The sequence below is a fragment of the Halichoerus grypus genome, chromosome 4, assembly GCF_964656455.1.
Source record: "Halichoerus grypus chromosome 4, mHalGry1.hap1.1, whole genome shotgun sequence".
Taxonomy (NCBI): Eukaryota; Metazoa; Chordata; class Mammalia; order Carnivora; family Phocidae; genus Halichoerus; species Halichoerus grypus.
In genome coordinates, this window is record NC_135715.1 from 88380185 (window position 1) to 88406913 (window position 26729).

The window sequence follows — 26729 nt, forward strand, 5'->3', positions numbered from 1 at the left end:
AAAGAGACCACGAGTGGGGGTAGGGGCAGAGGGAGAGAGAGACAAGAAGACTCCTGATTGAGCATGGAGCCCGACTTAGGGTTGGATCCCAGGACCCCAGGACACCAGGACCCTGACATCATGAGTTAAGCTGAAGTCAGATGCTTAACTCATTGAGCCACCTAGGTGCTCCCATCTGTCTATCCATCTTTTAAAGCCAGCTCTTGAAACTTACCTGTGGAATTGACAAAAACCACCTTAAAATGAAGAGATTTTCTACTCCTTTGATCTCAGTGGTGTGATTTTCTCTACATACCTCTTAATTTATTTATCATTTAAATATATTTATCCCTGACTTTATAAAATTAACCCATTATTTTAATGTTAATGGTGATTCTTTTTTCTTTTCTTTTTGATAATGGATAAGGAAAAAAATCCATGATGAAATTACATCCAGAAAGATTCATTGTACTTATCTCTTTGACACAACAGTGGTAGGCACCATCTAGGAGAGAACAAAAGAAGCAGACATGTGTCTTAGAAAGTTAGTTTATATTAGGTGTGCAAATATGCTACAGATAATACCTAGTGAGCAAAAGTACTTATTTTGGTTTTGTGACATTTGGGCAATGGGTCCTCAAGTTGCAACTACTTTGAAGTTCTCCTCTTAACTCTTCCAACCTTTCTGTAGTGACAGGAAACCTCACCAGCCTAATTAAGCTTATTTGGGAAGAAGAAGGGCATGACCATCAACTGACCATATACAGTGATCTCTGCATGGTAGTAGGGTTGTAAAACACATGATTTAACAATTTTTCTCTCAACCATCTGATGGAATTGTGTCTGTATTTCAGGTGTAGATGAAGAGATTGAAACACCAAGATATTTAAATAAATCCTGTTCAAGGCAGGTAAAAGTAATTATATAAACATGGATTTTGGTATTAGTTGGAAAGACAAACACTGATATCTAATTGTGCAACACTGTCAGAACAAAGTAATTCTGTGCTTTCCTACCAAATACCAACAATTACTCATTACTTCTAATATTATTGTGGTGACCTAGGTATGAATCATATAAATAACCATTAAACTAGTCAACCAATGGAAGTCAGGAACAAAACTCCATCACATGCTAGGGCCTATGAGTATTACTAAAGTAACTAATAATTCTTGATAAGGAACTAGAATACTCCTTTGCCTACAAGATGTTACTGAGACAACAAAGAAAAGAGATATGGTTATAGGAGTTATCAATATTTTTAATAAATTAATCCATTAATAAAAACAATTACTTGGATGACAGAAAAAGATATAATTAGGACATGGTTCTGTCATTGGTCTGTCAAGTCATTTTAGACCAGCTTGTTTATGACTTTGGGCCTCAAATTCCTTATTTATAAAATTCTGCCTTTGGTACAGGTTAGAATTCCTCCAATCAGCAAAACACTATTTTGACTCATACAGTGGACAAAGTATAGCATATGACTTTGTATCTTCCATCAAGAGGATATCTGTAAAAAAGAATAAAGTAGGAAGTAAGAGGATGGAAATAGAATCATCGGCCCCTACTATGTACAAGGCAGTGTGCTGGGTGCTTTACATAGATCACCAAAATTGATCTCACCAAAACTCTATTAAATCAGGATTGCTATCTACATTTAATTGAGAAAAAAATGCTAGAAAATATGGTTGGGTCAGAATTTTAACAACTATGTTACAAAGCAGAATAAAATAGCTGCATAATAGAGGTACACAGGGAATTTTGAGATGACAGAAGAATGAATAACTCCTTTTCAGAAACCTTTTTTTTTTTTTTTAATGTTAGTGAATCTAGGAAAGTTTAGGTTGGAAACACCAGAACTTCTCAAAGTACCTTACTTGAGGTTGGAAATGAAATAACTAAGAATATATAATGGTAATAAGGATTAGGAAATTGATTCCCATTCTAAATATCTTTGTTCGTTTAGCTCCAAACTTGGAATGCTTCCATGGAACTAAAAATATCACTCTGAGTGGTCATGGTTCATTCTACCTAGTAAAACTTCTTTGAATTTATCTTACTGAGAGTCAATTAAGGATTGAATGTTAGTTCTCAAGCTTTCCTACATGTCTGTTTTGTCCCTACCTTTTTTCTAAGCTAATGAGGTCTTCGCTTTCACTTTGACCTTATCATGTTCATACTGCACTTCATTTTTTGCCAGGTAAGAAATATCACTCTGCTGGTACCAGTCATCTTACTACTTTGGAAAAAATCTCCATTTTTCCTGGGTTCATGTGTATTAAACTGTATACCAATTTCTCACATATGGAGATATAACTGATATTCTTAAAAGGAAAATTATGTGATATGATCAGGAAAATATTAAAGACATTACTTGAAGCTGAAAAATACATTACTGTCCAATAATTTTCACCAAATACATTATTATAAAATATAGACAATTCTATAGCCCATGGTTAAAATGCCCTTCAGATTGGTGAGATAAGCAACATGTACAGTGGGAAGAACCTTAAAGGCTAGGCAAAGGGGCTTCACCTTCGTGTGAAAGCACTGGAGAGTCAGGAAGTCATTTTTTTTTTTATTAGTATGTTATATTAATCACCATACATTACATCATTAGTTTTTGATGTAGTGTTCCATGATTCATTGTTTGCATATAACACCCAGTGCTCCATGCAGAATAGCAGTGGCTCACTGGAGTCAAAGAATTCATTGATTCATTAACTTCTTCTGGTTTCTATCATCTAGCTGCTTCTCCTAATTGGGGATTTCTTTTCCGTTATGTATAGTATTGGAGGAAGCTACTACCCATGTCATGCAATAGAAGAAATGCATGCAGCGAGATCCCTTTTGACATGACCAAATGGACCCACCAAACAGGGGTTGTGATTGTCAATATAATAACATAAAGATATCGTGGTCTTTGGGATTCACAGCCATTGTATTACTAATATTGATGGCTGTTGGTTAGTACAATAGCAATGATGACATACTGGCTAGAATACTGACATACTAGCTACTAGAAATGCAGCCAGAACCCCCCCCCCCAAAAAAAAAAACATCCTGAATGAATTCCCAAAGGATGTGTGGATGGCTACTTGTCAGGTGCAGCTGTGTCAGCCCAAGACCTCAGCAGTGGCGATCAGGCACAGAGACAGAGTTAGCTAATATAACTCTGGATCGGTTCCTCTTGCTGTTAATGGAACAGAGAAGATGACTATGTACAGTAAATATGCAGAAAGTTTTTCATCTTATCTTTGGTACCCTAATTCAGAGGTGGTTAGGAGTTCAAGTAGCTGATCTAACATGTCTAGAGTACAGTACCTCTGGCTTCTTCAGGAGTCCGTCTGGCATAGTGGAATTTTGCCTGAGTATCCACAGTCTGTAAGGACTCAGGAACAGAAGGTGGCTGCTGAGAAATAGTCTTTGCAGAGCCTGATGGGAGTCCTACCAGATTTTATAGTAGAAATCCTTGGAGTGGATAAATGTTGGCTGAGCTGGAATCTAGTTCTGGAGTCTCTACCCTAACCCCTCGTCAACAGGCATTTGATTTACTGCCTTGGAATATCATCCTGGAATTCTTGGATACCAGTATCTCTACTGAGGGATCTACCATGACCACATCTGTCTCATGTATCCCAGGTCACTCTGAGAGGATGGATGTCTCCCCTTAGCGACAGGTGGGAAAATGTTGGAATAGGTGAGTTACTTTGCCACTGACAGACCAGTCAAGAAGCCTGTGCCCTCTAGAACTGGGTTGTAGCTCAGAAGACCTGGGGTCTCAATGGGATACTTTTCCACCAGTTCTATTCCATTTGTAGCAAGAGACAGGGGAATATATGTGCCAATGTCATGGATATCAATTTCCATACCTCTAAAAAAAAGTATATATAACACTGCCTGCTTCTCATGTTGCAGAATAACTTTCATTCACACCTATTATCCTATCCATCTTTTTTCAGTCTCCTCCACTTATTCTGTTATGTATTTAATACTTATACTCAATTATTTGTGGTCAAGCTAGCCAGATTCATGCAATTAAGAACTCTGGGAAATTGAAGATTTTGAGCAGGAGACTGACAAAATTTGCATTTAAGGAGTTTTGTGCTTAGGGATGAACTTGAATAGACTGAGACTGAGTCAGGTTTAGGACACCAGCACATAGTCAGTGGCAGTTAGGAAAGAGGGAAAGATTAATTTTTTGTGTGTTTATATAATGATGCATGCCCAAATAAACTCTATTGGATTTTGAACTAGGAAATATTATTTTTTTAGTGTATTTCTTTCTTTTTAATTTAATTTTATTATGCTATGTTAATCACCATACATTACATCATTAGTTTTTGATGTAGTGTTCCATGATTCATTGTTTACGTATAATACCCAGTGCTCCATTCAATACGTGCCCTCCTTAATACCCTCACCAGGCTAAACCATCCCCCCAGCCCCCTCCCCTCTCCATAGTCTCTCATGGTTCTTCTCCCCCTCCAATTCCCCCCCCCTTCATTTTTCCCTTTCTACTATCCTTTTTTTTTAGTTTGAATCGTATTTTTTTATTTTTTCATTATTATGTTATGTTAATGTGTTATTTGTTTCAGAGGTACAGATCTGTGATTCAACAGTCTTACACAATTCACAGTGCTCACCATAGCACATACCCTCCCCAATGTCTATCACCCAGCCGCCCCATCCCTCCCACCCCCCACCACTCCAGCAACCCTCAGTTTGTTTCCTGAGATTAAGAACTCCTCTGAACTAGGAAATATTCTTAATGGTCTGTCATCAATCATATCTATTCAGAGGTGAGGCACATGGTACAATATGGTGCACATTTAGGCACTTGCTTAAAAATTTTTGACATGCTTATTTGTTCACTAGTTTAATGAAGAACCCTCACATTATTGCTATACAGTTTGTGAAGCCATGGCCTAAAATATATGATAAAATAGTAAGGATGTCTCTATAATTTTAGGGACTTAGGTTTAGGTTTCCTTTTAAAAGAGAGTTGTGTGTGTGTATGTGTGTGTGTATGCATGTGCATGTGTGTGTGTGTGTGTGTGTGTGTGTGTGTGTGAATATTCCCTAATATCATGCTGTGAATATAGATGAACATGAAGGGAAAATATCTTTCAAGGACCTAAGAGTAGTGACATGTAAATGATTCTGTTCTGAAGAAGCAAGATAAAACCATGAAGTCTAGAATTTTCCCTACCAAAAATATTGTTACATAATGCTCTTCACAGCTATGGTGGAAAAAACTTTGTATACTGAAGAAAAAGCATTTTTCATGCTTTCAGGATATATGATGACTGTATGGCATGTTGCTATAAACCAGAGTCTTGACTTTTTTTTTTCTTTTGTGACACACAGGAATGATAAGCAATCATGAGACCCTCTTCTATGGACATATTCAGGTTTATTCATTACATTTCATAACTGACTAGCCTTCATTTCATTTCATTTCATAACATATTCAGGTTTATTCATTACATTTCATAACTGGCTATAACTTTTCCTCAAGAAAACCATATATAACATTATTATGAAGAAAACTTCTTTATTTTGTTAGTTATTTTTTTATAAAAATGATATATTCATCTGGTATTCAAATGAAACATAATGTTTAATAATAAAAAGTAGTCGTCCTATTCCCAGACCTCCATGTTCCCAACCTCTGTGTCTAAATTCAACTTCATTCAAATACCTGGTTTATTCCTTTTTACTTCCTCTGCTATAATTCTAATAGTAATTTAGTAGGATTATATGATGAAATCCTACATTTTGATCCTAATTCTTTCAATTTTTAATTGGATTATCAAAAATGTCAGCATATTAACTGTTGTTAACAATTAAGGGTTTGTAATTCATCTGAAACCTGCTAATACACCAGCATGTTCTGAGTCCAAATTTGAAAAATGACAATGTGCAAAGTTGAGTGTGCTTTTTAACGCCCCCCCCCCCCCCATTTTGGGATAGCCCGCATTATTAGTTTTCAATTAACAATAATCGTGCCTTGGATAAACCTCATTGGCTACGATACTGCTACTGTGAAAAGCTTGCCCACATTATTAGAATAAGTCCACTATATCATATAACCAGACATCTCCAATAAACCCATACACTCTCCATGCTCCATACACTGTGCTCTGTATTACTTCCCAGCCTTCACTTATGATTTTACTCCTGCCTTGGGCATACTCACCTTTATTTCACTAAGCAACCTGTCTGTCCTTTCAAGACCCAAATGAGGCCCATCTCTTCCATGGAACATCATTTGACTATACAGATATTTTATTAACCTTTTTTACTACATTTTTTAGTAATAGCATTAATTAGTGAAGTCACATATTTATCACCAAAGTTATTCTTGGGTATCTGATATTTAACAGACACTGTATTCACAGTGTCTCTCTTATGCTTTACTCTTGCCAATAATCTGTGAAGTCAGATTAGTGATCCGATGCATAAATCCAACATATAAAGAACTGAGACAATGAGAAATTTTAAAGCCTTCTCTGGGTCTCATAGTGCTGTGATTCCAGGGCTGTGATTTGCCTGCAGCTTAACCTGAACTCAAAATGTACAGTAGATACGTTTAATAATCCTTTGCTGATACTAATTTTCCTCAAGCTCTGTGTTGCCTTTTACACTACACTAAATTTGCTGAAAAATTCATACTCTGACTTCTGATACATTGTTTATGTTTCTCAACTTCTCATGTGTGTCTTCCAACCACTGCCTTGAGGGCAGTGTATCTTACCAAATGATGAATACATAGTAGGGAGCTCAAGAAATATCTGTTGAATAAATATTTATGCACATTATGGAGGTCATTCCCTGTTGGCTGATATGCAAGATTAAGGCTATATTGATTCTAGACTAAAGTGACTGAGGAAAATGCAAAATTTCAATAGGCATCACAATTGGGAAAAAAAAAAGTCAAATAAAGCTGTTTGTTTTGGTTTGGTTTAGTTTGGTTGTTGTGTAGTTCCTGAATTTACCCAACAATATAGTGAAGATAGCTAATAATGTCAATGATGGTGTGAATCTAACACCTAGAATCTTTTAGAGTCTGTTTTCAGGATTTTATCCTAAGCTTTCCCTTTCTTTTTGACTTCCAGATTCTGATGATTACTTTATTTAACATATCATGGTAGAATTTGAGATATTATATTATTTTTTTCTTAAGATCTTATTTATTTATCTTAGAGAGAGAGTGTGAGTGGCAGCGAGAGGCAGAGGGAGAGAGAGAATCTCAAGCCAACTCCATGCTGAGCATGGATCCCAATGAGGGTCTCCATCTCACTACTCTGAGATTATCACCTGAGACAAAATCAAGAGTCAGACACTTAATTGAACTGAGCCACCCAGGCACCATAAGATTGGAGATATTATGTTCTTAAAAAGGAAAAAAAAAAGATATGTTCCAAACTATCTATAAATATTATTCATTTGGTCTTTAAGAAGATTTTGCATCAGTTTGGGGTCTAAAAATAGAAGAAAGCTCTTTTACAACATAAATACACAGGAGCCAAAGTCCCTTTCATCAGAGGAAGCTCTGTGGTTACTGAAGTGTATATAATTATAAACTCAATTGTTAAATCAAAACACATTCCAATCACCCTAGCATGTTGCTTTTAATGGGCAATACATTCCCAAGAAGGCAAGTTCTCTGCTAACAATATTGAACCAAATCATCAAAATTCAAAGACGGGTCTATAAAATGTGAAATTCCATCAGCAAAGTGCACAGTGGGCCACAATGTGTAGATTAATGGGCAGCCTGTCAAATATTTTAACGTATGCTTCAATCGTTGAAACACATGTGATGATTAGTAAAGTATTTGGCCTGGGCAATAAAAGATATAAAATAAATTAAAATCATGACGCCTTCTGAATTAATAAAGCATTTGGTTAAGCTGTATTGATAAATCACTGGCACAGATTAAAAAGCCCCCATAACTAGATACATTTCCCCCGGGCACTCTGGGATCTCACACTGGTCTCTTCCTATGGCATATTCCTAAATGAGGATCTCTGTGAAAAGGCGAATACGAAGTCTCTGAAGAATCTCAGAATATGAATACTCACTGGTTTAAGCCTTGAATATAAGCCATCATCTATACCTGGCATCACTCATATTTCTTTTGAGTTCTAAAAATTAGATTTCTATTTCCTAAGCTTGTTTCAGAACTACTTTCACCTCAAAAGCAACTTTCAATATTTTCTTGGAAGCATGTCACTGGGAACACTGAAGCTGAGAAATACACACCAGAACAGAAATGATAGACCAAATAAATCCCCGTTCAATTTGGTTATTAGTTTATGTTATGCGAGCTGGAGGAGGTGACATGTTGAAAGGTCATCCAGACAGTTTTTATCAGAGTGGTGAGGACAACGGAATCCAAAAGGGTAAAAGAAATTCACCTTGTTTTTGAGTGGCAGGCTTGGGAAATGAAGATGCTATGATAATTTGGTGATGGTCTTTAGTGCTTAATGCCAACTTTGGCCAGTAGGGGCACTTGTAATTTGGAGGGGTGAGAGAGCATCTTTTTTTTTTTTTTTTTTAAGTTATTTATTACTTGAGGGCAGGAAGGGGCAGAGGGAGAGGGAGAGAGAGAGCATCCTCAAGAATATTCCCTGCTGAGCACAAAGCCTGATATATGGGACTCCATCTCAGGACCCAAGATTGTGACCTGAGCTGAAATCAAGAGTCAGACACTTAACCGACCCAGACACCCAGGCACCCCTGAGAGAAAACCTTGTTAAATGCTGTCTTTCGGGGGTACGCATTTCTAGAAGGAAAGGCACATTATTTTTATTGAGGGATTAAATTGTATTCATGGTTTGCTTCTCCAGGTTTGCTTTCATTTCAAAGGTCCATTCAATCCAGCACCAGAAGTTGAAACGCATGTGAAGTATTTTTGCACCAAAAATATAAAAGCAGACTCATGGTCATTGCCCTTTAGGACCTCACAGTTTAAAATCCGAAAGTCACTTACAATAAAAACACAACAGGAAAAATGCTGTGAAAAGAGTAACAGCTGGATGCTATGTGAGTAAGTTATGTGAGATCTAACTGAATCAGAGTGGCGCATGAGTGTCAGAGAGGAAATACATGAAGGTCATCTTGAACAATGATAATGAAGATATTTGTGGATGGAGGATATGGAATGAACAAACTATTCTTATGTGGAATGGAGGCTATTTAGCTTGGACAGGAGGAGACACTCAGGGTGACAAATGGGAAAGAGTTACAGCACATCTCTTTTCAATTATTTTACGTTGGATTAAACTTTTCTCAATAATAGAAAGACAAGAAATCTATCAGGAGATAAATTTAGCTCTTTCTTTCTGTAACATCTTTCAAAAAAATAAAATGAACTATTTCTGAAGGCAACAAGCTCCCCTTCGATAAAGTAGTTCAGATGTTGAGTGACAGTGTGGTGATGTTGAAGGTTTCAACGTTGACAGTCTATATTCCTTTGAAATGAGTGGGATAATTCAAAAGGAAAAGCTAGCTTCTGAAAGCAATCTTCAGGGCAGTGTACTCATTATAACTCAGAGCTGCCTTTTAACAGAGAATTTTACAAGAAATATGTAAACATCTTTTCATATACTTAAACTTCTTGTCAGATATGTAGATACCTTGTCTTTGGCCCAGATAATGAAATGTATGTTTACACTTCTGTCCCTATTTCTCCTGTGCTTTAGTAAAATCTCTCTATATAATGGAAGTTGGCAAATTATTTCAGTTGGTCAATGGTTTGGGCCAAACAAACTTTTGGATAAAAAATAAGATAATTAACAGCTATTATCCCATGTAAAGTAAAAATATGTGTGTGTTTAATGATTAAAAACAGATAAATGAACACTGCAGAAAATACTGGAAACCAGGAAAAGTAAAATGCACTCAAAAGTAAGTTTTTAAGTCCAGTTATCAGTTACCTTTTTCCTAAGATATGTATTTTAATTTGGAATCAACTACTTCTTATATTGTTTATATATTGCTTTTTAATTTTATATTATATAATGAACAACTTCTCTATAAGTAAGCACTATTGAATTTTTTAAAGCTTACAATAGCTTATCCTACATTTGTATCATAAATCATTTAATCAATCCCCATTGTTAAAGATTTGACTTATTAACCACAATGTAACCAAACTTGTATTTTAAACAGTATTTCCAACAATTTAAAAATACTTTTGTATTTCATTTTACTTAAAAATGTAGAAGCAGTAGAGGAGTATATTCTTATTTTTAAAATGCTAAGATAACTAGAAAATAAACTCCATTACCTTTCTTAGAAGTAACAGTTATTAAAAATTGAGTGACCACATATCCCAGTTTATACCTGTTGATCTGGTATAGTTTTTAACGTATTGGAGACATTTTCAATTCATAGAAATGTTCCAGTTGGAATGGAAAATCATGTAATCACCTTAGTTAAGAGTTTATAGTGTAAATGTGTATTTCTTTTACATATTGGCATCTATATATTTTCTACATATGCAAATTTTAAAGAGTTAGTGTATATATTTTAGCAACTTAGTTAATAATATTTCTCAAAGAACTTTCTATAAGAGAATATATGGCTCGGACTCATTTCTTTTAACTTTTGTGGTATCCCCAAATATAGATGAGCAAAGTTTTATTAACTCAGATGAATAATAATTTCCAAATTATGATGTAGCCTTTCCCTTAAGATCAGGAACACATCAAGGATGCCCACTTTCACCACTATTGTTCAACATAGTACTAGAAGTCCCAGTAACAACAGACAACAAAAAGAAATAAAGGTATTCAAATCGGCAAAGAAGAAGTCAAACTCTCTCATTTCACAGATGACATGATACTTTATGTGGAAAACCCAAAAGACTCCACCCCCAAATTACTAAAACTCATACAGCAATTCAGTAATGTGGCAGGATACAAAATCAATGCACAAGAATCAGTTGCTTTCTTATACACTAACAATGCAACTGTAGAAAGAGAAATTTGAGAAACGATGCCATTTACAATAGCACCAAAAACCATAAGATACCTTGGAATAAACCTAACCAAAGAGGTAAAGGATTTATACTCTAGGAACTACAGAACACTCATGAAAGAAATTGAAGAAGACACAAAAAGTTGGAAAAACAGTCCATGCTCATGGATCAGAAGAATAAACATTGTTAAAATGTCTATGCTACCCAGAGCAATCTATACCTTCAATGCCACCCCGATCAAAATTCCAATGACATTTTTCAAAGTGCTGGAACAAACAATCCTAAAATTTGTATGGAATCAGAAAAGACGCTGAATCGCCAAGGAGATGTTGAAAAAGAAAAACAAAGCAGGGGACATCATGCTGCCCAATTTCAAGCTATATTACAAAGCTGTGATCACCAAGACAGCATGGTACTGGCACAAAAACAGACATATAGACCAATGGAACAGAATAGAGAACCCAGATATGGACCCTCAACTCTATGGTCAACTAATCTTCGACAAAGCAGGAAAAAATATGCAATGGAAAAAAGTCTCTTCAATAAATGGTGCTGGGAAAATTGGACAGCTATATACAGAAGAATTAAACTTAACCATTCTCTAACACCATACACAAAGATAAACTCAAAATGGATGAAAGACCTCAAGTGAGACAGGAATCCATCAAAATCCTAGAGGAGAACATAGACAGTAACCTCTTTGACATCAGCCACAGCAACTTCTTTCAAGATACATCTCCAAAGGCTAGTGAAACAAAAGCAAAAATGAACTTTTGGGACTTCATCAAGATAAAAACTCCTGCACAGCAAAGGAAACAGTCAACAAAACAAAGAGGCAACTCACAGAATGGGAGAATATATTTGCAAATGACACTACAGATAAAGGGCTGGTATCCACAAAGATTTCTCAAACTCAACACCCAAAAAACAAATAATCAAGTCAAAAAGTGGGCAGAAGACATGAACAGACACTTCTCCAAAGAAGACATACACATGGCTAACAGACACATGAAAAAATGTTCATCATCATTAACCATCAGGGAAATTCAAATCAAAACCACATTGAGATACCATCTTACACTAGTTAGAATGGCAAAAATTGACAAGGCAAGAAACAACAAATGTTGGAGAGGTAGTCGAGAAAGGGAACTCTCTTACACTGTTGGTGGGAATGCAAGTTGGTACAGCCACTTTGGAAAACAGTGTGGAGGTGCCTAAAAAAATTAAAAATAGAGCTACCCTATGACCCAGCAATTGCACTCCTGGGTATTTACCCCAAAGACACAGATGTAGTGAAAAGAAGGGCCATATGCACCCCAATATTCAAACAGCAATGTCCACAATAGCCAAACTGTGGAAAAAGATGAGATGCCCTTCAACAGATGAATGGGTAAAGAAGATGTGGTCCATATATACAATGGAATATTACTCAGCCATCAGAAAGGATGAATATCCAACTTTTACATCAACATGGATGGGACTGGAGGAGATCATGCTAAGGGAAATGAGTCAAGCAGAGAAAATCAATTATCATATGGTTTCACTTATTTGTGGAACATAGGGAATAGCATGGAGGACATTAGGAGAAGGATGGGAAAAATGAAGGGGGAGAATTCGGAGGGAATGATGAACCATGAGAGACTATGGAGTCTGAGAAGCAAACTGAATGTTTTAGAGGGGAGGGGTGTGGAGGGATGGGTTAGCTCAGTGATGGGTATTAAGGAGGGCACGTACTTCATGGAGCACTGGATGTTATATGAAAACAATGAATCGTGGATCACTACACCAAAAACTAACGATGTATTGTATGGTGACTAATATAACATAATAAAATAAAATTTTAAAAAATGCTACAAGGCACATTTTTAATATGTAATATTTTCTCACGTGAACAAACATGAGATACTTACCTGGAACAATTGAGTCAAACTGTCAAATTCTTCCCTTTCCCTCTCTTTCTGTCCCCTTCCCTCCCCTCTCTTTTTCTCCTCCCCCCTTTACTTCCCTTTCCTTCCTCTCCTCTGCCCTCCAGTTCCTTGATCTCCCCTCTCTTCCCTTTGCAATTTCATAGTTGTCTTTTAAAAATATTTCTTTACAATCTATCTTTTATCTATCTATCATCTATCTATCATCTATCATCTATCTATCACCTATCTATCAATCATTTATCTATCTATCGATCTATCTATCATCTATCACCATCTATCATCTATCTATCATCTATCATCTATCTATCTATCATCTATCTCTATCTATCACCTAACATCTATCTATCTCTGTATCATCTAGCTATAATATTTTATCATTTGAACAACTTGTAAGAGTACAATCGGTTCCATTAAGTACATTCACAATATTGTGCAAGAATTATCATATTCTATATCCCAATTTTTTATCATCCTCTATAGAAACTCTACCCCATCAACAATAACTCCCCATTTCTCCGTTCCCGACTTCACCAATCTCTGCTCTACTTTCTGTTTCTACATATTTGCCTACTCTAGGTATCTTGTATATGTGGAATCAAACAATATGTGTCCTTGTTTGTCTAGCTTATGTCACTTAGAATGTGTTCAAAGTTTACTCATATTGTAACATATACCATTTTTTTTTCTTTTATGGCCATTAATAATATTTTTCTGGGGCCCCTGGGTGGCTCAGTTGTTAAGCATCTGCCTTTGGCTCAGGTCATGATCCCAGGGTCCTCAGATTGAGCCCCTCTTCGGGCTCCCTGCTCCACCAGAAGCCTGCTTCTCCCTCTCCCACTCCCCCTGCTTCTGTTTCATTTCTTGCTGTCTTGCTTTCTGTCAAATAAATAAAATATTAAAAAATAATAATAATATTTTCTATTGTACTTTATACAACATTTTGTTTATACATTCATCTGTTGGTGGACATTTGGATTGTTTCTACATTTTGAATATTGTTAATAATGTTACTATGAACATTGGCATAAAATAAGTGTTTGAGTCCCTGCTTTCAATTTTTTTGAATATATATCTAGGACTGACATTGCTGAATCATATGGTAATTCTCTGTATGACTTTTTGAGAAATTGATGGTTTTGCACCTGCAAAATTTTATATTCCCACCTTCAATGTACCTGCTCCAATTTCTCCACATCTTCCTCCAATGAGTATTGTTTATTTTTAATAACCATTCCAATGCATGTAAAATGGCATCCCTTTGTAATTTTATTTGTATTTCCCTGATGATTAATGATGTTGAGCACCTCTTCATATGCCTAGTGACCATCTGTATATCTTCTGTAGACAAAGTTTTCTTCATCTTTTGTGTATTTTTTAATTGATTATTTTCTTGTTAAGTTGGAAGTGTTTTTATATATTCTAGATATCAAACGCTTATCATATTTATGACTGTAAATATTTCCTCACTCTCATTTTCTTGATAGTGTCCTTCGATGCACAAAAGTTCCTATTTTTGATGCAGTCCAATTTATTTATTTTTTTATTTTATTTTATGTATTTATTTATTTATTTTAAGGATTTTATTTATTCATTTGACAGAGAGAGATACAGTGAGAGAAGGAATACAAGCAGGGGGAGTGGGAGTGGGAGAGGGAGAAGCAGGCCTCCTGCTGAGCAGGGTGCCCGATGCGGGGCTCGATTCCAGGACCCTGGGATCATGACCTGAGCAGAAGGCAGAGGCTTAACGACTGAGCCACCCAGGTGCCCCTTTTTATTTTATTTTAGAGAGAAAGCGTGTGCCTGTGCACGAGTGGGGGTAGGGGGGAAGGGCAGAGGGAATGGGGAGAGCATCTGAAACACATTTGGCACTGGGCATGGAAACTCACATGGGGCTATATATATATATATATATATATATATATATATATATATATCTGGAAATTACATGTATTATTTGGGAAATCACATGCATTACTCTTGTTTCTACACTTTGTATTATCCTCATGATGTCCTTCATGAATCCATTCTTTATAGTAATAATGTTGGTATTTTATAATTTCTTATAATTAAAGATGTTTTGCTTTTTATTCCATTTAAATTTTTAAAATATAATTAATGCAGGCATATCTCATTTTATTGTGCTTCACTTTATTGTGTTTTGAAGATACTGCATTTTTGATACTTTGTTTTGGCAAGGCTGCATTGAGCAAGTCTATTGGCAACATTTTTTTCCAACAGAATTTACACGCTTTGTTTCTCTACCACATTTTGGTAATTTTTGCAATATTTCAAACTTTTTCATTATTGTTATTTTTACTATGGTGATCAGTTATCACTGATTTAATTTTCTGAAAGCTCAGATGATGGTTATCCTTTTTTAGCAATAAGGTATTTTATAATTAAGGTATGTACCTTTTTTTTTTTTTGAGACATAATGCTATTGCACAGTTAATAGGCTCCAGTATAGTGTAAACATTATACTATATTTAATATAACATTATATGCACTGAAAAACCAAAATAATCATTAGACTCTCTTTATTGTGATATTTGCTTTATTACAATGGTCTTGAACCAAACCTGCAGTATATTACACATATGCCTGTATATGAATCTAATGTATTTTTTCTCCAAATTCATACTAAACGCTCTAGGAATAACACATTTCTCATAAGTGAGCTCTGAGTCAGGTCAGAAAATCACAAAGGTCTAAGAATAAGGTTTTTCAAGAGAGTTGGAAAACATTTTGATCTTTTGGAGGAGTTCTAAAACCCATTAACTCATCAGAAGTGCTACTGATTAGCAAAACTGCCAAGAATCTGGGAGAGGGTCAGGACATTGGCAATACTGCATTTCTTTCTGTAATTTCTGGGGGGAAGAAAATATATATTATATATTATATATCTTCTTTTTTTTTTTTTTTTTGCCTTTTCCAGCATCTAGAGGCTATCCTTATCCTTTATCTCATCACTGCACCTATCTTGAAAATGAGCAAAGATGAGTCAATTCCTTATATTGCATTTCTCTGACCTCCTCCTCTCTTGCTTACCCTTCACTTTGAACACATATGGATCATCATGTATTATCATTCTATCTTAAAATAGACTAATTAACAATTTCAATTCCATTGCAATATTAATTCCTTTTGCCACATATCATAACATATAAATAGGTCCCAGAAATTAGAACATGGATAGCTTTGGAAATTATTATTTTCCATAGTCACACTCTGCCCCTCTAAAACAAACTTCTGTATCCAAGGTGAATCTTTTCACCATGTCTTCAGATTTAAAGCCACTAATTACCCTATCTTTGCACAAAATCTCCTTTAACTCAGAATCCTTTCTATGGGAGTTCTTAGACTATCTGTTTTAAACTTCACAGGTGACCTGTAAGAATTTTATGCTGAAAATTCAAGTTCCTATATTTTTGGTTTAACAATCTTATTCATAATTCTTTAATTTCTTCCTTCTGGGTTTTTTCTTCCTTTTTTATATTAATTTAATCAGAAAAATTGCATGAATATTTTATATTTTAGAATGCATTAAGTTCAACTGCACTGTTTTATTCTATTTATGTTTTCTTTGATACTTGATCACTTTGCATTTTCTAGATTCTAAATTATTTTAGCTCAGAAATTAAGTTGCTTGAACTACTATATTCTGAAATTAATTATTGCCGATAATATTTAATGAGACCATTGTGATGATTATTTGAAACTAATCTGACTTTCTTTAGAATTGTTCTTAAAGTTTCTATTTGGCCTGAGTTTGACACAGAAATAACCAAACTTATTAGACACATATGATAAACTAACAAAAAACTGTGCTTATTAGGTTCAAGGAGATTAAGCCAAACTTACTAACTGTATTGTTTTTTTATTGCTGATCCAGGATGACAACAGACTGTGAGGTTTCAAACAACATTCGTTATCTCACACTTTTGTAGGTCAGAAGTCAAAGGTGGTGTCTTTGCTCAGGGTCTAATGAAACCAAACCCCCAGGGATTATGAAATATGTGTTTCCCAGGATATGGGGATCTTGGAGACATTCTTAGAAATCTAACAACTATTGTAATGCTATCAGGAAACTGGAATCACTATTATATTTTGAAATTAAAAATCAATATTGTAGAACCAAAAATGTAAAATAACCAAAATTTAAAAATTAATGGTCACTTGTTAACTGCTTAGTCACAATTCAAGAAATAATTAGAAACCTATTATAAAGCAGAAGAATGCATTTATAATAAATAAGTGAAGTAAATCAGAGAAAGACAAATACTGTATGATCTCACTTACAGTTGGAATAAAAAACACCAAAAAACAACACAAAACATAAAACTGAGCTCATAGAAATGAGAACAGATTGGTGGTTGCCAGAAATTGGAGAGGAGGAGCCAGTGATGGGTAAAGCTGGTCAAAGGGTATAAACTTTCAGTTATAAGTTAAATAAGTTCAGGGGATATAATGTACATGATGGTGACTACAGTTAACAAAAATATATTGTATTTTTGAAGTTTATAAGAAAGTAGATCTTAAAAATACACATTACAAAAAATTGTAACAATGTGAGTTAATGAAAGGTAGCTAAATTTATTGTGGTAGTCATTTTGCAATATGTACACCTATCAAATCATTATGTTGAACAACTTAAACTGCCACAATTTAATATGTTAATTGTATCTCAGTAAAACTGGGAAAGCATAAGAAGAAAGTCTAATATAGGTTAAATTGGAGTCACAGAGCAAAATAGAAAAAGAATAGCTTAGTAATATTTGAAGATAAAATGACTGAAAATTTTCCATAACAGATAAAAAAAAAATCAATCCCCAAAATCCATCAGTCCAGCAAATGCTAAACAGAAAAATATAAAGAAATCTATACCTAAAACATTAGTGTGAAACTAGGGAAAACATACCAAGGAGAAAACTTAAAAGGAGTTAAAAACAAAAACAGATTATTTTTAAAGAAGCCACATTTTCAACAGAAGATTACTTCTCAAATCCCAAAGACAACATAAAGGGCTTTCTTTGGAAGACACAATCCTAGGTCAAAAGGTCATAACTGTAGCATGAAATAAAGATAAACAAAAACTAAATATGTGGGTAAATTTAAATGAATATAACAGAAAGGACACCACCACCAATAATAATAATAATAATAATAATAATAATAATAATAATATTGCTTTCTGAAATTTAATGTCTGTGATTAATAAAATTATAATCATATAATTCTGGAAGTAAATGGGGCACCTGGGTGGCTCAGTCATTAAGCGTCTGCCTTCAGCTCAGGTCATGATCCCAGGGTCCTGGGATCGAGCCCTGCGTTGGGCAGCAGGAAGCCTGCTTCTCCCTCTCCCACTCCGTCTGCTTGTGTTCCCTCTCTCGCTGTGTTTCTCTGTCAAATAAATAAATAAAATCTTAAAAAAATTTCTGGAAGTAATTAAACAAAATTAAATGTTTTCAGGTTTTTACATTATATTAGAAGAGGAGAAATGTACTAGATAATGTTGGATGTTGATAAGGCATTATCAAGGTTTTATGCTTTAATTCTTACTTTAATCAATAAAAGAATAGGAAACTAAGGGCCTACTTTCTAAACTTATAGATAGAAAATTGTTTAATGGAAGGAATGTATTCAAAAAATGATAAAAGGACGAAAAAATACCATAGAAAAGCCTTGCCATGTAGAAAGTCTAGGACACAATTATTTATTTGATTCCAAGTATATTAGTATTATATTTAATACTGATTGATTGACTAAATACTATAATTAAAGCGAAGTGTTTGAGATTGAATTTAAATAAAATAACTGTATGTTGCTAAAAAAAGACATCTGAAAATAAATTTACCAGAAGATTGAAAAATTGAAAATATAAAAAATTTTAAAAGGATACTAGGTAACAAATATACCTGATGAACCTATATCCATCATAGAGCAGAGACTCTGAGGCACAACCTTCACAATGATGTAGCAGGTGACTCTATAAAAATCAAGTGTTTCAGTTTATCCAGAGATGCTATAGTTCTAAATATGCACATCCTTAATAGCATAACCCCACAATAGATAAAATTTGAAAAATGCTGTAAATTGCTCTAAGTTGGGCTTCTTTGGAAAGAGGTCATGAGTAAAAGTAAAAGTAGTGTATTAGGGAGATGGATTGCAGAGGTGGGGAAGTGAAACCCAAATGGGAATAAAGCCAGCAAAAGTTTGTGTCAGTTCCTACCTTGGGCTTCTGAGGCTTTATATTCCTGGTGAACTCCTGAAGACAATTTACCTCACAACAATCATCTGAGATGTAAAGAAGTTGTGAGATTTATTATTTTTTTTTTTTTTTTGTTATCAGCTTAAGGCTTTTCTAGTGGCTTTAAATATCCTGGTCCTTACATCTTGCTGCTCAAGCAAGCCAAGGTAAAAGTCCAGCCAGAGACTTGCAGGTATTTCCTGTGACTGCTGCTGTCATCAGCTGGGCTGTGCAGTGGTGGAGGGACCCCAGGCAGCAATACTTCATGCATATTCAGTCATATTTAAAGAAGTGAGTCCCTCTTTGTAACTAAGCAGACAAAAAATAACCAGTAAGGAATCAAGAGTAAAATGAGATATAATATAAATTCAAAATATTATGAACATAATTAAGCAAATAAATCTGAGTACTTGGATGACATGGTTGTAGAATGAGAAAGAAAACATGAGTAGTTTTATTCCTACTAAAAAATTGTTTAAATTTTTTTCTCACATTTCCAGTTACAGAATTCATTACCAGTGCATTTTTCTTACCAAATATTTGAGGAAGAAATTATATTTCCAACTCATAGGGTGAGCAAAATCTTAATAACAAAACCTGAACAAGGGCATTTTAACAAAATCAAATTATAGACTACATGTATTCAGATTAAAATAAAGTCCTAAAGAAAATATTAACAAAGTGGATACAGCAATAAACACATAAGGGTAATATCATGTAATTAAGATAAGTTGAAAATTAAAATAGTCTATCATTCAAATTCAGTTTATATAATTTACTATATTAACACAATAGAGAGAAAATTAAAAAAAACTTAATACATGTAGAAAATATTGAGGAGCATTGAGTGTTATATGCAAACAATGAATCATGGAACACTACATCAAAAACTAATGATGTAATGTATGGTGATTAACATAACATAATAAAAAAATATATACATTTATTTTAAAAAAGCAAACTTGGGACAGAAGGGGACTTTCCTAATCTAAAAAAATATGTAGCTTTTATCTTTAATCTACAGCAAACATTATTATTATCAGTGAAACATTGAAACTTTCCTATTTTATTGAGAAAAAAACAAGGAGGTTCACCACTTCTATTCAATGTTGGTCCAGAGTCTCTAGGCAATACCTTAATTCAGGAAAAAAGTAGTAGAAGATAAAATGATTGTAAAAGAGAAGAAAAATGTTAAGTTCTTATACGATATGATTATGTGTAAAGAAAAGAGAACCCAAGAGATGTTATAGTCAAATTATTAGCAGATTAGTTAAATTATTTACAACAAAGTTGTAAAATTGAAATTCAATGCAAAAATAATGTTCTTATATAAAAATTAGAAATTTTAAAATATATATTTAAAGCAGTGTTTTAGTGTCAAATACTTAAAAATTAATATAATAAAAAGCAAACAAATATAGCCAAAACTTGTTCAAGTCCTCAAAGTAGAAAACTTTAAAACACTATTGAGAGATAGCAAAGATATGTGAGTAAATGGAGTTGAAGATTCAAGTTTCTAAAGATAAAATTGTCTACACATTAATCAAAAGACTGAAATATTTTCCAAACACCCAAACATAAAAAAATCACTTATAATTGCATCAAAAAGAATAAAATAACTAGGAATAAATTTCATCCAGGATGTGAAAGACCTGTACAGTGAAAACTATAAGACATTGATGAAAGAAATTAAAGAAGACACAAATACATGGAAAGACATTTGTGCTCACATGTTAAAACAATTAATATATGGAGACAACCTGAGCATCCACCAATGAGTGAATGGATAAAGAAAATATTATATGTATTAGATATATAAATATATATTCTATATAAATGTATATTCTATATAATAGAAACATAAAATATATATTATATCATATATATGATAATATACATACACAGACATATATGCATATATTAAAGAAAGAAATCCTGCCATTGCAACAACATGGATGGACCTTGAAGGTATTATACTAAGTGAAATAAATCAGACAAAGACAAATATCATATGATTTCACTTATATGCAGAATCTAAACAACCTATATGCATAGATACACAGAACAGATTAGTTGTTGCCAGAGGCAGGGGATGGGAGTAAGAGAAATAAGTAAAAGGGATCAAAAGTTACAAATTCCCACTTATAAGATGAATAAGTCCTGGGGATTTAAAGCACAGCATGGTGACTGTAGTTAACAATACCACATTGTATATTTGAAAGTTGCTGTGGGAGTAAATCTTAAAATTTCTCATCACAAGAAAAAGAAAATTGCAAATGCATGAAGTGACAGATGTTAACTAAACTTTTCAAGGTAATTATGTCACAGTGCCTACATATATCAAATCATTCTGTTGTACACTTTAAACTACTACAGTGTTACATGGCAATTATATCTTGAAAAAGAAGCTGAAGGTAGATACAAATGTATAAATATAAATGTATAGGTATAAATATATCTTGCATAAATAAATACATATTAGATAAATAGATACATGCATATATACATATAAAATGTATATGTGTATTCAATTAAGTTCCTATGTGCCTACATCATGATTTTATTTCCCAAACCTAGAGGTCTAGTGAATCTAGTTGAGGGGAGCTACTCTTTTAAATTTTCTTCCTTCAAATGCTTAATGAAAAAAAATATATCTCAGATGTATTTATTTTCTTTTATTTATATATTTTAGTAGTGTTAACATAAATGAACATATAGATTTCATATCAATATGGACATAACCAAGAAAGTAAAGAAGAAAGAGGAAAATTGGAGAACATGCTCGAGCCATCCCAAGGCCAAGTGAACCACTATTGTAATTAAGAGTGGGCATTACTAGTGTCCTGTAAAGTAGTATTGCATCGGGAATAGATTTCCCACAGCTGTGTAGATGCTGGAGGACTGCTCTCCAGCCTGTGCCCAGAGAAGCCTGAACGCAGACAGTTCATCTTTCTGACCTCAGTAGAAGGTAAAAAGGTTGTGAGGGGGTGGGTCCCCGTTATGCAACTTTCTCACCTTAGAACAATCAGAACCAAAACTTCCATGTTTTCAACTAAAAGTTTATTTGACACATCCTGAGGTATTTCAGTAGTTTTACCTGAAGAGACATAACTGAGATTAATGAAAATTAGTAAACTGAGGAAAGAAAGCCAATTTGAAAAAAAAAAAAAAAAATAGTGTGGACAAGAACAAAGAGAACTTCAACCAAAACCAGAACAAAATTAAGCACAAGTTCTTGGGAACTTGCATTTAAAGTATGTTTGCATACAAATGCAGAAAAGACTGTCCAGGCATAAAAGTTATTTTTCAAATGTTAATAATATGAAACAAACTAAAACAGAAACAATAGCTGTTGTTGAGTGCCTAATTAGTATTCTAAAGCTGGACTGGAAAAAGAATATCTCACAATGCAGGCAAACCCCCACAGATATGGGGGGAAAATGAGAGAATAGATGGTATGATGGGAACTTGAATAGCTCATGCTGAGACATAATATAACAAAACAGGAGTTCTAAAAGAAGAAAAATCACAAATGGCCTACATTATTAAGGAATCTTTGTGACTTCTCTTTTCATTTTGAAGGAGGCCATCCGGTCCCAGGGAAGACTTATAGACAAAAAGTTTCATATGAAATTTTTGAATACCTAGGATGGACATTAAACTTTAGAAACTTCCAAATAGAAATACAGCTTACTTAAGCCATAAAATCAGAAAGAAAAACGTCACTCTAGAATTCTATAATCAAACTTCCACAAAATAGAAAACACATAAACTTTGTCTAAGTGGCAAAAACACTTATTCAACTATTCTAACCAAATGAAAAGTCAATTAAACTTGAAGAGTGATCTCAAGATAAACAAATAAAAGGAGCAGAGGAAACAGAAGTATGTATGTAAATACTCATAATATGTAGATTATCTAAAAGTGGCAGATTATACTATCATAGAGAATTTATAATATTTTAGCAATTTTTGTTGGAACAAAGTATATACATATAAAAGGGACAATTTAATAATGGTCAAAATACAGCAAAGAAAAAATAAGGAAAAATAGGAAATGCAGATTTAGAGAAATTCATATTTGTTGGTGAAAAAAACGTGTAGTCACTTAAGTTGTTTGATAGAAAACATAAATATTATTTAATGCAGATCTATTACTAAAAATATGTCAATTTGTATATAACACTAAAGAGAAGATGGCAAATGCTAGCTAATTGAAAATCATAGTAAAACTGCCAAACTCAGGCTAGGACATAGCTGAGAAAAGGGAACATAAGATGTGGGGAGGGGAAGGAAGATACGTCAACACTAAACTGTAGAAAATTGTAAAATTAAAGTAATAAAGTATAAAGCATATGCATGTATATGTTTTTAAAACAAATGTAAATAATTGGAAATATTTTATCAAAAGGCAAAGATTCTGAGACTCACTTAAGTATAAATTCAAACTCCTTGACATCATTGTTGGTAAAGATTTTTTGGATCTGACCCCAAAAGCAAAGGCAATAAAGCAAAAATAAACAAGTAGAGCTGCATCAAACTAAAAAGTTTCCACACAGCAAAGGGAACCATCAACAAAATGAAAACAAAAACAACCTAGTGAATGGAAGAAAATATTTGCAAATCATTTATCTAAAAAAAGGTTAATATCCAACATATATATATATATATATATATATATATATATATATATATCTCCAATATATAAACTCATACAACTCTATAGCAAAAAAAGAAAGCACAACAAAACAAAAATAAAATTAAAAATGGGAAGAGAATATGAATAGACATTTTTCCAACAAGTCATACAGATGGCCACAAGCACATGAAAAGATATTCAACATCACTAATCATCAGGGAAATGCAAATCAAAACCATAATGAGATAGTACCTAACATCTGTTAGAAAGGCTATCATTAAAGACAAAAAATAACAAGTGTTGGTGCAATGTGAACAAAAGGGATCCCTTGTACACTGTTGATTGGAATGTAAATAGGTGCAGCATTATAGAAAAGAGTTTGGAGATTCCTCAAAAAACCTAAAAATCTAGAACTACCATAGGATCCAGCAATTCCACTTCCAGGTATTAAAAACACTAATTTAAAAAAGATATGTGGATCTCTATGTTCATAGCAGCATTATCCAAAATTGTCAAATGTAGAAACAACACACATACACACACACACACACACACTAGAATACTACACATCCCCCAAAAATGGAATCTCGCCATTTTGTGACAACATGGATGGACCTTGAAGGTATTATGCTAAGTGAAATATGCCAGACAGAGAAAGATGAATATTATATGATTTCACCTATATGTGGAATCTAAGAAACATAGCAAATAAAGAAAAAAAAAAAAAAAAAACATGCTGAGAGATATAGAGAACAGATCGGTCATTACCAGAGGGTGAGGGTGATGTAGAGTATGGACGAAATGGGTGAAGGTGGGCAAAAAGTACAAACTTCAGTTACAAAATAAATAACTCATGGGGATGTAATGTATAGTGTGGTGACTATTGTTAATAATACTGTATTGCATATTTGTAAGTTGCTAAGAGAATAGATCTTGAAAGTTCTCAACACAAGAAAAACTTTAGTAACTATATAAGGTGACAGATGATAACTAAACATATTGTGGTGATCATTTTGCAGCACATACAAATATTAGATCATTATGTTGTAGAGCTAAAATTAATATAGTGTTATATGTCAATTATACCTCAATAAAAAAAGAATAAATCTAAGTATTTGTCCTTAAAATGATGAGACTAAATAAATGTTCAAAACAATGAATGTATTCAGATATAGAAGGAAATGACCTCTCCTTCATCCTTGCCAGTAAAACCACAAAAAATATTGACATCAACAACAGAAAAGTGGAACTTAAGTTCAAATCTTTAAATGGCACAAATGATAATCTGTGACAAAATAGTTGAATCAATGAACTGGAAGTGCAGGTCAAAAATTAAGCCAGGAGGCATCAGGAAGGCTGAAAGAGGAGAAAACTTAAGAGAATGTTATGCCCTAGAAGTAGAAATATTGATATTTTTATAGTAGAAACCACCTAAGGACAGAGAAAAAAAAATAACTAAAGGGATTTTTTTTTAAGGAAATTACTGTAAAAAGATGAAAAGTCAGAAATCCCTGGGCACATAGAGTTCTAAAAGAAAAATATGAGAAGAAGAAACATCACATCACTGAAATTTAAGGTTAACCATGAAAAAAAATTCAGAGAAACCACCAACATTCTACAGTGTAATGAGAACCAAATTGGCATAAGAATTCCAATAACATCTGTTACACAAGGTGAATATAGTTAACATCACTGTATTGTACACTTAAAAATGGTCAGAATGACAAAAAAGACTTGCCAATGCAACCACTGACCAGATACAAAACTAAAATAAATTAACGTTTGTTTTATCTTTTTAAATAACCCTTTAAAAAAACAACAACAACAACTTTGAGTGCAAAAATATTCCATGATATAAGGAGTCAAAAATCTTAAAGCACATTTTGCATCCTGAAAAATGGCCTGGAGAAATAGCTCCATCTAGTAGAAAAAAAAAATCAGGAAGATGTGTTAAAATAAATGCTAAGTAAAGAGAAGTAAAGAACTTAGAAAAGCACTCTGTTTGCTAAACGGCAAAGCAAAAAAGACTATGTTTATAACAATTCTAAACTAAACCACTAGGTGAGGCCCACAAAGTGGGGAATAAAAGAGGTGACAAATACTAAGATATTTGCCCTCTTAAGAGGAAGATGTAACTATTGTTACACTTAAAATTTGATACAGAGAAATGGGCATAATTAGGATTAATTAGTAGAGTAGAAATAATCACAAATAGAATGAAAATAGAATTATAATGTTAACCCACAAAAGACAATTCTTCATATCCAATGGAAAGTAGGAAAATTGAAAAAAAAAATCGGAGTGGGAGAAAAATGATCTAGCAATAGTAGTTCACAAAATACACATACACACACACACACAGAGTATTTGAAAAAATAGAGAACAAAAGAAAGAATAATAAAAAAAAAAGTGGCAGGGGAAAATACTGGTTTCCAGTTACATTTATAAGAAACCTGGAAGGTATCACTTCATTCCAACAACTAAAAAGCTGAAAAATTAACAAGTGTTCTTGCATCTACAAAAGAAGGACAATTGCTACTCCCAAGATTACAGAGACAAACAGGTGAATGGAAGAAGTCATGGCTCACTGAAGCAGAGACTCACAAGCAGAAACCACATCAGGATAGAAAAACCTGAACTCCAGTTAGCAATTGCTGGAGCTGCAGTGTGGATAGCTCTACAAGTTAAAAACTTCCGGGGGACCCAGTCACACAGGAGTCTCAAAATTTGAGATTTACCAACAAGAGCTCAGCAGGTTTCTGCACTAAATATTGAAGAAAAATCCCCTTGGCCCCCAGCAGAGGGAAATCACACAATGTCTGCTCTCAGACCACAGTGCGGTTGAACTAGAAATTAAGAACAGATAGATAACTGTAAATCCCATAATACGTGGTGATTAAAAATCAAAATTCTAAATAACATATGGGTCAAAGAAGTCATA

General features: G+C 33.7%; 2 pseudogenes; one reads left to right on the forward strand and one right to left on the reverse strand.

Annotated features, from left to right (window-relative positions):
• Positions 1 to 3656, forward strand: part of LOC118538733 (sorting nexin-19-like) — a 99128-nt pseudogene extending 95472 nt beyond the window's left edge.
• A 2213-nt stretch (positions 3657 to 5869) lies between these two features.
• LOC118538737 (U4 spliceosomal RNA) lies at positions 5870 to 6039 on the reverse strand (annotated as a pseudogene).
• Between the last annotated feature and the right edge of the window lie 20690 nt (positions 6040 to 26729).